General features: G+C 41.6%; 1 long non-coding RNA gene across 1 annotated transcript; it reads left to right on the forward strand.

The window, feature by feature from the left end:
• The first annotated feature begins 491 nt into the window (after positions 1–491).
• Positions 492–1551, forward strand: LOC134188363 (uncharacterized). The gene is made up of 3 exons (XR_009971315.1): positions 492–1109; positions 1170–1272; positions 1331–1551. It is a non-coding gene; the product is annotated as an uncharacterized LOC134188363 (long non-coding RNA).
• The last annotated feature ends 8411 nt before the right edge of the window (positions 1552–9962 follow it).

The following is a 9962-nucleotide window of genomic DNA, read 5'->3' on the forward strand; positions in this document are numbered from 1 at the left end:
CATGACACTACTGGAGAGTCTCCATCCAAACTTCTATTGGGTAGGGAACTTCGATGTTCTCTCGATATGCTAGTGCCAGAATTACCTGCCCATCAAGATCAGACTAAGCAGTTACTGAAACGCAAATTTCAAGAGTGTCAAGAGAGACAAAAGAAACAACATGATCGTACGTCTCATGAAAGGAAACCCTTTCAATTAGGAGAAACTGTTTTTGTTAGACAGCCAGAAAGTAAAAGAAAAGGTTTTAGGAAACCAGCAACAATTCTCGAAGTTCTAGGACAAAGATACTACATGGTCAGGTTTCTCACAGGTACTAATACAAAATTACACGTGAACCATTTGTCGAGCAGTATATTGTCTCCGAAAACATGCCATTCCTCGCCAGCTAATAACCCGATTGCGACCTATTCTGATTCGGATGATGATTCCATCGAGACCGAGAAGTTACCTAGACGTAGCCAGAGAAGAACTAAAGGACAACCACTTGAACGTTTAGGAGAGTGGGTATAGAGCTTTACAAATGAGACAGTTTGAGAAGTTGAATTTGTTTGTGGGATAGCTGATTGTATGAGATGTTTGAGTTAACAAGATTATTGAGTTGTCACAAAATCCCTTGCTCAGTGTAGCACAATTAACATTAAAAGTATATAGTTAAAGCCATATGCAGCTATCATTAATAAAGCTACGTACCCTATGTGCCGACTTTAAGCAAAGTTAAGAGATTCCCAAAATCCTGTTCACGTATGGCATCCACGGCACAGCTTTCTTGCTCATAAACATCTTCCTACGTACGCCACTGCTCTCTGCATTTCTTAGATTTGACTCTAGTTGCTTTGTGGTGTTTCTGTTTTTGTTGCTTCAACTAGCAATTGCTTGTAAACATACTTTAATTCTGTTTGTCTGCTTTTTTCATAAGAGCACCATCTCCAAGAATGCCTTTATCTCTTTATCAGTTAAGACAGAACACGTTATTATGGAATCAATGGATTTAGAACTTGTGTAACAACCTGTACAGGTTCGTCTGGATTGCATTCATCCTGATTTACTATGCATTTTAGTCAACTCAAAAAGTGCCGTCTCTCTACTTTCCTGTGTTCTGGGTAGGTCGGGTAAAATTGGTAAATCTTTCCAACAGTTGCTTTCTTCTTACTGTTTGTTGTACTGTTCAGGGTATTGAGATTTCCGATCATCCGGCAAGCAAGCTTAAGTCGATTCTTCTCACTCCCATCACAATAGTAGACAGCGTTCTTATACCTCTTATGGTTACATCAGGTGAAACATGCGATAGCAAGTTATAGTATGTTCAAATGATTGGTAATTGTGTTGTTAGGTTTTATTGGAATTTTCTGTTTTCTTCTTGCGGTGTTTAAGTTCTCAAGTGCAAATGAGTTTTCAGTTAACGAGGATAGAACATAAGGTTTAGCACCTCTTTGAAGCAGGTCATTTGATGTACATGAAGTTCTCTTTAATTGTTCAAATGTACTGAGGTAGATATTACTAGCTAATTATTTGTGTTAGTACGCTACTTTCTACAAGTAAAGTTGTGCTCATTATGCCGGTTTCTATTTGTGCTGGTGTAGGCATTGGTGGTTATAGTGTTAGTGACCCTTAGTCAATAGGGATGTACAGACCAAGCTTTGCACCCTAATAGTGCTGTGCATACACTTCTTAATTTCTTACGTCATAACAACAGACTGTACGTGCCAAAAAGTTGGAACATGGAGCATAAACAACATATATGCAGACAGGCAGACATACAAACAGACAGACAGGCAGACATACAAACAGACAGACAGGCAAACATGAAAACAGACAGACAGATAATTTATTCTCATATAGATTCTACTTGTACATATGCTAGGATTTTTTAAATACAAATCAGTCCTTGCAAACAACAAAGTCATTAACTAATGGACTTAAGTTTGACAGACAGACAGACAGACAGACAGACAGACAGATTCATTTATTATCATCAAACCTCTACGTATGTACAGGAAACTTTCAAATATCTACCAGTCCTTCATAACTAAGCAAATTATAACACATTAATGGACTTGGCCTACAACATTGCAGTCAAACATTATGCCACTGTCGTTTGTAGACAGACAGACAGACAGACAGACAGTACCGGAAATAGAGTGTCCAACAGTGCTATCGTTGTTTAGAGGGAAGAGGTCAAGAAATAACTGCAAAGACAAATTATTATATCCTATCCAAAAAATGCTGCATGGCAATATCAATGACCCGTGGGCCAGTGTGGAAAAATAACGGTAGGACAAAGGACACTCTCCCACCAAGTGTTGTTTGTCCGACCAAATACTGCACTAGCGTAGGAACGTGTTTAGACAAAACATCCACCCGTACACATATATATGCATGATAGTGCAAACCTTGTCTTAGCACGTGACGGCCTTTCGAATGGTGTAACCGTTAATTTCATGAACATGCTTTATCCAGAGAAAACCTCAGCTTCATCTAACACCATTTCTCCCTTGCAAGTTGTTTATCAATAATTACATGCAAAATGGCTGCAGTAGGGAAGGCACTAATAGTTCATGTAGCAACATACAAGAATGTCCTACATAGGCTCAGTCTGTCTGAGCCAAAATAATTCCCTATTTTCCACACTGTCCAGGGCCATCCTTTCATGCACAGTTTCAGTTTCCAAACGACCTCATAATATTTAATCTTTGAGGGACGACAGGAAGGCGTAAAGAACGACAGAATTAGAAAAAGAAAGGAACGCAACAAGAAGAAAGATGAGGAATAGAGAGAATTGAGTCAAACTGCAGTAAACGTTCTCTAATGTACAAAAACTCGACTCCCTACAACCCATTCAAATACAGATGACGACAGCATAGCACTGCTTGCTAAACACAGAAATGTAGCTTAGTAACAATGCAGCAGCAGAAATACCCTAGTAATCCTCATGCAAGCGCAGCAAGCTACCTATACTCCCAAGTGCATGCGTCACTCTATATAGTATAGCAAAAAGGAAATGTGCACAACCCTCGTAATACACCTATAGATATTATATAAAGTTAACCAATGTTACCACACACTCTCAGTGCTACTGAGTGTCACAACTTCTCCATCGAGACGTCCCTTTACCATCCGCTTTGATCGGCGGGCACGCTTTGTACTCATCCGTCTCACCAACGTTCGCCATGTCTGCAATGTGTCTCAGAGGCTGCAAAACAAGAACACCTATCAACAGAGACATACTTTTGGCTTCGGCTGAAGTAGATTACCTTGCAGTTAAATTTTAGAATTAAATATGTGTTTAATGTAATTGTTTTCGCATGTTGCCTACAGTGCCTTTGCTTAATTATTTATCTTGGATGATAAAGTTTGATTTTCAAATACACCAGTTCTCACATAGCAGCAGCAGCAGCAGCAGCAGCAGCAGCAGTAGTAGTAGTATACTTAGCACGAGTATTGCCTCATATTACAGAAAGCAGGAGCAAGAGAAAAAGCGAAAACACGAAAATAAAATACGTCTTGTGGAACAGTCATCGTTCACACTTCTTGTTTTCTCTTCTATGGGTGAAGCAAGCAATTTGACAACGTGCATACAGAAGCTAGCTTCCCTTTTGTCGGAGAACAACGATATGTCTTACAACACCATCATTTGCTGAATTCGATGTAGACTGGCATTTGCTCTTCTTAGATCTTCCATCATGTGCTTGCGTGGCTCCGGGTCTTGCAAACGTTATTATATCAATTCTGATAATGTGCTCTCTATCTGTACAGAGAGCCGTCTTTATCTTTAGATCATTATATACAAACTGTCTAGAAGTATATGCTGACGCTCTAATTTTTAATTTTGCTGCTATATGTACATGCTTTATTGTCAAATATACCATGTTGCAAAGTAGTAGTAGTGTACATATTGGCTCACTGAGTAATGCTTAATCAAAGAATAGGCTACTCAGCCCACCATTTTGACTCAATGAGGTGACCCTAACAAAGACGTTTACACGGTCTGTTGTGCAGTTGTGCAGTCAGTCGTGCACTCAGTCTACAGTCGTACAGTCAGTTGAACAGCCAGTTAGTCAGACTGAGTCAGTCGTGCAATCAGTTGATCAGGCAGGCAAACGATCAGTTACTGAACATCGATTTAAGAACACACCACAGCTCTAGACTTTGCCTGGGCGAAGAACGGGCTACTCAGTTAGTTACATTATATTATATTATATTATATTACACATACACAGGCATGCACCTGCACGGACACGACCAGTTTAAGTTTGGCACGACTATTTTAAGAGAACATATATACTGTACAAGTGTGTGTGTGTGTGTGTGTGTGTGTGTGTGTGTGTGTGTGTGTGCATGCGTGCGTTTATGTAAACTATGGTTTAAGTTCATGCTAGAACGACTTTAGTAGACCACGTCTAGGTCACACCAGCGGTATCAACTTTAGTGAAAAGGCACTTGTACCAACTACATTGACACGTGACCTGAGCACGTGACCTTCCGCTTCGCGCCAACTAAAATAGCCTCTGGAAATCGACACTTTGCTTTCTTCAACTTACATGGGTAAGTTCAATATGTCTTATATCATTTACAGCTCTGCAACTAGATACGCGTGACATACGTGACGTCATTTAGCTAATCTCGTCATGATATTGCCATGAAAGGTGCTTCAGAGTATGTCATAATAGAAGTATTTGCAGTTAATTAATCCGCAGTTAATTAATCCGCATTCATTTGAAAGCAACGTGTCATCATGACCTGTAGAGTACTAATAATCAGTTGGTCAGAGCAAGATGTATGAATTTCAGGTTCATTTGATCAGCTATAACCACACATCCGTCAATATTGAGAACCAGCTTTGAAACTGGGTAACAGTTACTGTTGCAAAGCAGATGGGAAAAGGTGATCTATCAGCCCTTACACGTCCCCTTTGTCCCCCAACTGGTTTCAAGCCAACCAGAAAATCTAAGTTTTAGAAGCACCTCAAACCTCATGATAAACATTCTGTACAAGCAAGAGGTAAGAATGCCTTTCTGTGATATATGCTGTTAAATAATTTTAAATTTACTTAATATTGCCATGATGCTTCATTTCATCTGCAGATGAAACAGCCTTACCTTGCCATCAACATTGTGCCACAACAAAGAACCATCTGCTGTTCAGCGTAGCCACTTTCACTGCCCCATGTGTGATATAGTCTACGGGCGAAAAGACCACTTTGTAACTCATATCTATCGTTGTCATCAAGCAGGTAAACAATTTGGAATTACTTAGACGGTCAGATTCAATAATTATAAAAAGAGATTGAACCGATGTTACACCCACTGGCCCTAACCTTTCTGATGGGTATGGACGTAAGATTGCCATCAAACATTGAATAGCTAAACTTTCTTAAATATTGTACATCTAGAAATTTGCTATTCAAAATTTCGCCTTTTTCACTTCTTTAAGGCTTTGTTAGATTTTTATTTTCTCCTAAGCAAAACATGTGACAGGGAAGCAATTTGCTCTTACACCTAGAAACGAGAACCAAAAAGTGAAATATAGTTCTCAAGATAAACTAACATTTCATGACAACAACATGGGACTCCGTGCTTGCCATGTGTTATACTGCACACGTACAAGTGGCTCGCTAAAGCAAATCCTCAGATGGATTGAATGGGAAGTAAAATGCACGCATAGTGCTCGATTATTATTCTCAAACCTATTATTTGCTCCTTGGATTTAGAAGAAATGGCACTTCCAAGTGCAAATAATGTCTTTTATCAAGTGCTACTCCCTAAATCAATTATCCAAACTCGAATCTAGACATAATAATCATCTACTATTCAAAGTATCAGTGCTTATCTGTCAAACTTGTTTACATAAAAAGTTACAAGTGTCACAGCTGCCATAGCTACTAGTGACTCATCTGAATACCTCTCAAAAATTGATATCTCTAATCTAACGTTTTCGTCCGCTATGTCTCCACTTGTTACGTCTGTCAATACTCCTGAGCAGGACGATAGCAAGATATTGGAACCATCCATAGAGATGACTTCTTCATATTCAATGTCTCTGCCATCTATGTCAGCACAAGAACCTGCTGCACATTAGTCAAATGACACAGGCAGTAATGAACAGCTTCAATTGTTAAGTTAACATGTCAACAGTTGCTGTACACACCAGCAACAGTGAAGTCAAAGTAAGTACTACTCCTGAGTCAAGAGTCAAGTGTGATGTGTGCTTTCTTGAACTACCGTCAAAGAACTTAGCACGCCACAAAAGGACTGTTCACTCTAAATCCAGCAAGCACATCAATCAAGACAGGCATCATCGTGCAGTTTGCGCTGATGGCAGTAGAGGCTTGTATCTTGTCAGTCAAACCTTGAGAGGTGTTGTCCATCCAATACTTGTGCAGACAATTACACTGCCCAGAAACTCAGCCTCCATTTGTGAGCTTACCAAGTGTTTTGATGTCAAGAAAAATCAAGTTCGAAGCTTCAGGCCTTCATTTGAATATGATCATGTTCAATCAGTTTGCTATGCTGAGAGCTACCTCCCCAATGTTAAACTAAGAGATGATAGTCTTGATTGTCTTGTGAAACGGCATCTGTTTTCAGAAAGCAGACGTGGTGTCTGCATAGCACATCGAAGCAAAGCTCTCAGTGCCAACTGTCCTGTTTTAGTTAGCTCAGTGAACAGCCAACTGATTCCAGCTGGTAGCAGGTATATCTTTTTTTCAGTGTTTGCCAAAGGAGTACACTACTGGGGTAGGCTGAGACGAACTGTTGTCTGTTTGGACACTAAAACTATGAAGTGGACACATCGCTGTTCTGCTTACCATAAAAAAGCTGCATCCACAGTGTAGTAGATTGATACGAGCCTTACAGGCCCACCTCTGCATGTAGTGTGCGGTCGCGTGTTAGTGTGCTGGCGAGAGTTGTACTAAATTCCATTCCAACAGTAGATGCAGTGTGGCAAAATTATCACATCTTGGTATCCCGGGCACTTACAAACATGGAAATGGTACCTCCGGAGCGCACGTGAGGAGTTGGAGACGCTGGTGCATTCTAACAGACAGAATGATGCTCAAATACGTTGGAACGAGCAGCTTCCAGAATATTACATATGTAGACTCCACCCCAGTCTGACATGGCCCATCCTATTCTAGCTAAAGAGTAGATGTAATCACCTTAATTGCATTCCTTAGAAGACATTAGACAGCCAATTAGTTCTCAATGACGTCACCAGAGTCACACGCGAACTCAATTCAGAGCTCTAGGAGACATCCGCACCTACTTTTGTCAGTAGTATTTCTGCAGCTGTTCTAGAATGCCATCACAAGCTTGTAAATGAGTGTTTACATTGTGTTTAGCAGACGTCATTGAAGTAGTTACACTAATTCAATTTCTTATTTTCCCCACTAGACAGCCCAAACTGACGAAGTCCACACACATAATTCCCACAATGCACCTATTGTTCGAATGGACTTTAGTGGCTGGTAATACAATAACGGTGAAAACACAACATTTGGCGACGAGGACATCGCGAAGACCGCTAGAATAGAAAAGTGGGACCGTTTAATGGCGACACAAAGAAATGGGACCACTACGTGGAACGATTGGAATTCTTTTTCACAGCCAACAAGATCACAGAGAGTGATGAGAAGAGAACGATTCTCTTGATGGCGTGCGGGGCGCCAACATACAAACTGATCAGAACTCTCGTGTCACCGAGAAAGACGTAAGAAGCCCCGTATGACGTGATCGTGGCCGTGGATTGTGGTCGTGGCTACGGTAAAGAGCCACCTCAACCCCAAGCCATCAGTGATCCTCCAAACGTATCGATTCAACAGAAGGACACAACGCCCAGGTGAGTCAGTAGCAGACTTTGTGACAGATTTCAGAAGACTATTGGTTGACTGTGAGTATGGAGAGACGTTAGCAGACATGCTTCGCGAACGATTAGTGGTCGGATTAAGAGACGAAAGAATCCAGCGCAGACTACTACAAAACGATACGTTAACATTTGACAACTCATGGAGAATCAGTCGATGGATGGAAACAGCAGCCAAGAACACAGAAGAACACTGCCAAACACCAGGGATGCAAGCAACTCAGGAGGGCCGTCGGAGAGGCAAATGTTTCCGTTGCTTAGGTGACCATTGGCCACAGCCCTGCAGATTTCTCAAACCGCAATGCAGAAGATGCAAGAAGATTGGTAGCTTGGCAAGGGCGTGCCAAAATCCAACAGCGGAAGAAATAAAGCGAAAACTGTGCATCATGTCGAGAAAACGGAAGAGAGCAGTGATGACAACATATCTGGTCTCAGTTCATATGGTAGAGAAGAAGCCACAGGCAGCCCAATTAACAGTGGACGTCACCATCAATCAGAAAAAAGTACAGTTTGAGATAGACACCAGAGCAGTAGTGTCACTAATCAATGAATCTACAATCCGAAAAAATTGGAAAAGGAAAGAAGCGCCTGGGTTTAGACAACCCAAGATACAGTTGAAGACATAATCAGGGAAGAAACTAAAAATTACAGGAGAGGTGGAGGCCAGAGTTCGCTATCGCGGTCAGATGGCCAGAGTGCCCTGGTTGTGGTACAGGGGCAGGGACAGAACCTATTTGGCCGCAATTGGATGAATGAATTCCAGTTGGAATGGAGGAAGATATTTCATGCGAGCGAGGTGCAGAGAGGAATAACCGCTGGAGCCAGGGAGTCAACAACAATCGACAGCATCTTGAAAAGGTTTCTGGACGTATTTGACAAGGGAAGGGGCCAACTGAAGAAAACGGTGGCATCCTTTTGTGTTGACCTAGACACCAAGCCGAGATTTTATAAACCAAGACAGGTAGCGTTCGCACATCGGGAGAAGGAAGAACAGGCCATGAGAAAACTGGAAAGAGGAGGAACCATAAGACCCACGAGTTTCTCAGAATGGACTGCACCAATACTACCGGTACTGAAAACGGATGGGTCGATGCGAATTTGCGACAACTACAGATTGACCATTAACCAAGCCGGACAGCGAGATAATTACACGCTCCCACGAATTGAGGACATGTTGGCATCATTATAAGTGGAGTGAAGTTTTCAAAGTTGGATTAAAACAACGCATATCAACAAGTGCTCTTAGATGAGCAGTCCATAAAGTGTACGGTGATCAAAACGCATTAACTGTTTGAATTCACTAGGCTCCATTTCAGGATTGCGGCGGCGCCAGGTATTTTTCACAGAATTATGGACTCTCTGCTACAGGGGATACCACACACAATAGTATACCTGGATGATGTTCTCATTACCGGTAGGACACAAAACAAACATTGTCGAAATTTGGAAACAGTGCTCAGCAGACTAACACAAGCAGGATTACGCCTCAAACGCAACAAGTGCGTGTTTTTCCAAAAGGAAGAGGCATATTTGGGAAACAAAATCGACAAACAAAGCATTTATCCTAACGGAGAGAAAGTACGGGCAATACAAAATGTACCGGAGCCAAAGAATGTACAGGAACTACGAGCATACTTAGGGCTAATCAACAAATACGGGCGATTTTTGCCGAGATTATCAACCACCCTGGCAGCCTTATACAACTTATTGCGAAAAGGGAAGCTCTGGACATGGGTGAAAGACCAAAGAAAAGCATTCGAGCTCAGTAAATCGGCTCTGCAATCCACCAACCTCAGCACATTTCGACCCGGAGAAAGAGCTGACTCTCGCATGTGACGCTTCCCCGTACGGAGTGGAAGCGGTGCTATCGCACCGTCATGCTGATGGCACAAACATACCAACTGCATTTGCGTCCAGGACTCTCACTCAGGCTGAAGGGGCTACGCACAGATAGACAAAGAGGCAGTGGCAGTAATGTTTGGAGTCAAGCAGCTCCACCAGTTGTGTCATGAGACTCTGGAAAATTCTAATACAGAAGAATCCTTACTAGCATTTTTTCGTTTTATTGGTGCTGCATATTTTTAGAAAACATCAAGCAGCGTTTC

Source organism: Corticium candelabrum, chromosome 12 (genome assembly GCF_963422355.1).
Source record: "Corticium candelabrum chromosome 12, ooCorCand1.1, whole genome shotgun sequence".
Lineage (NCBI taxonomy): Eukaryota > Metazoa > Porifera > Homoscleromorpha > Homosclerophorida > Plakinidae > Corticium > Corticium candelabrum.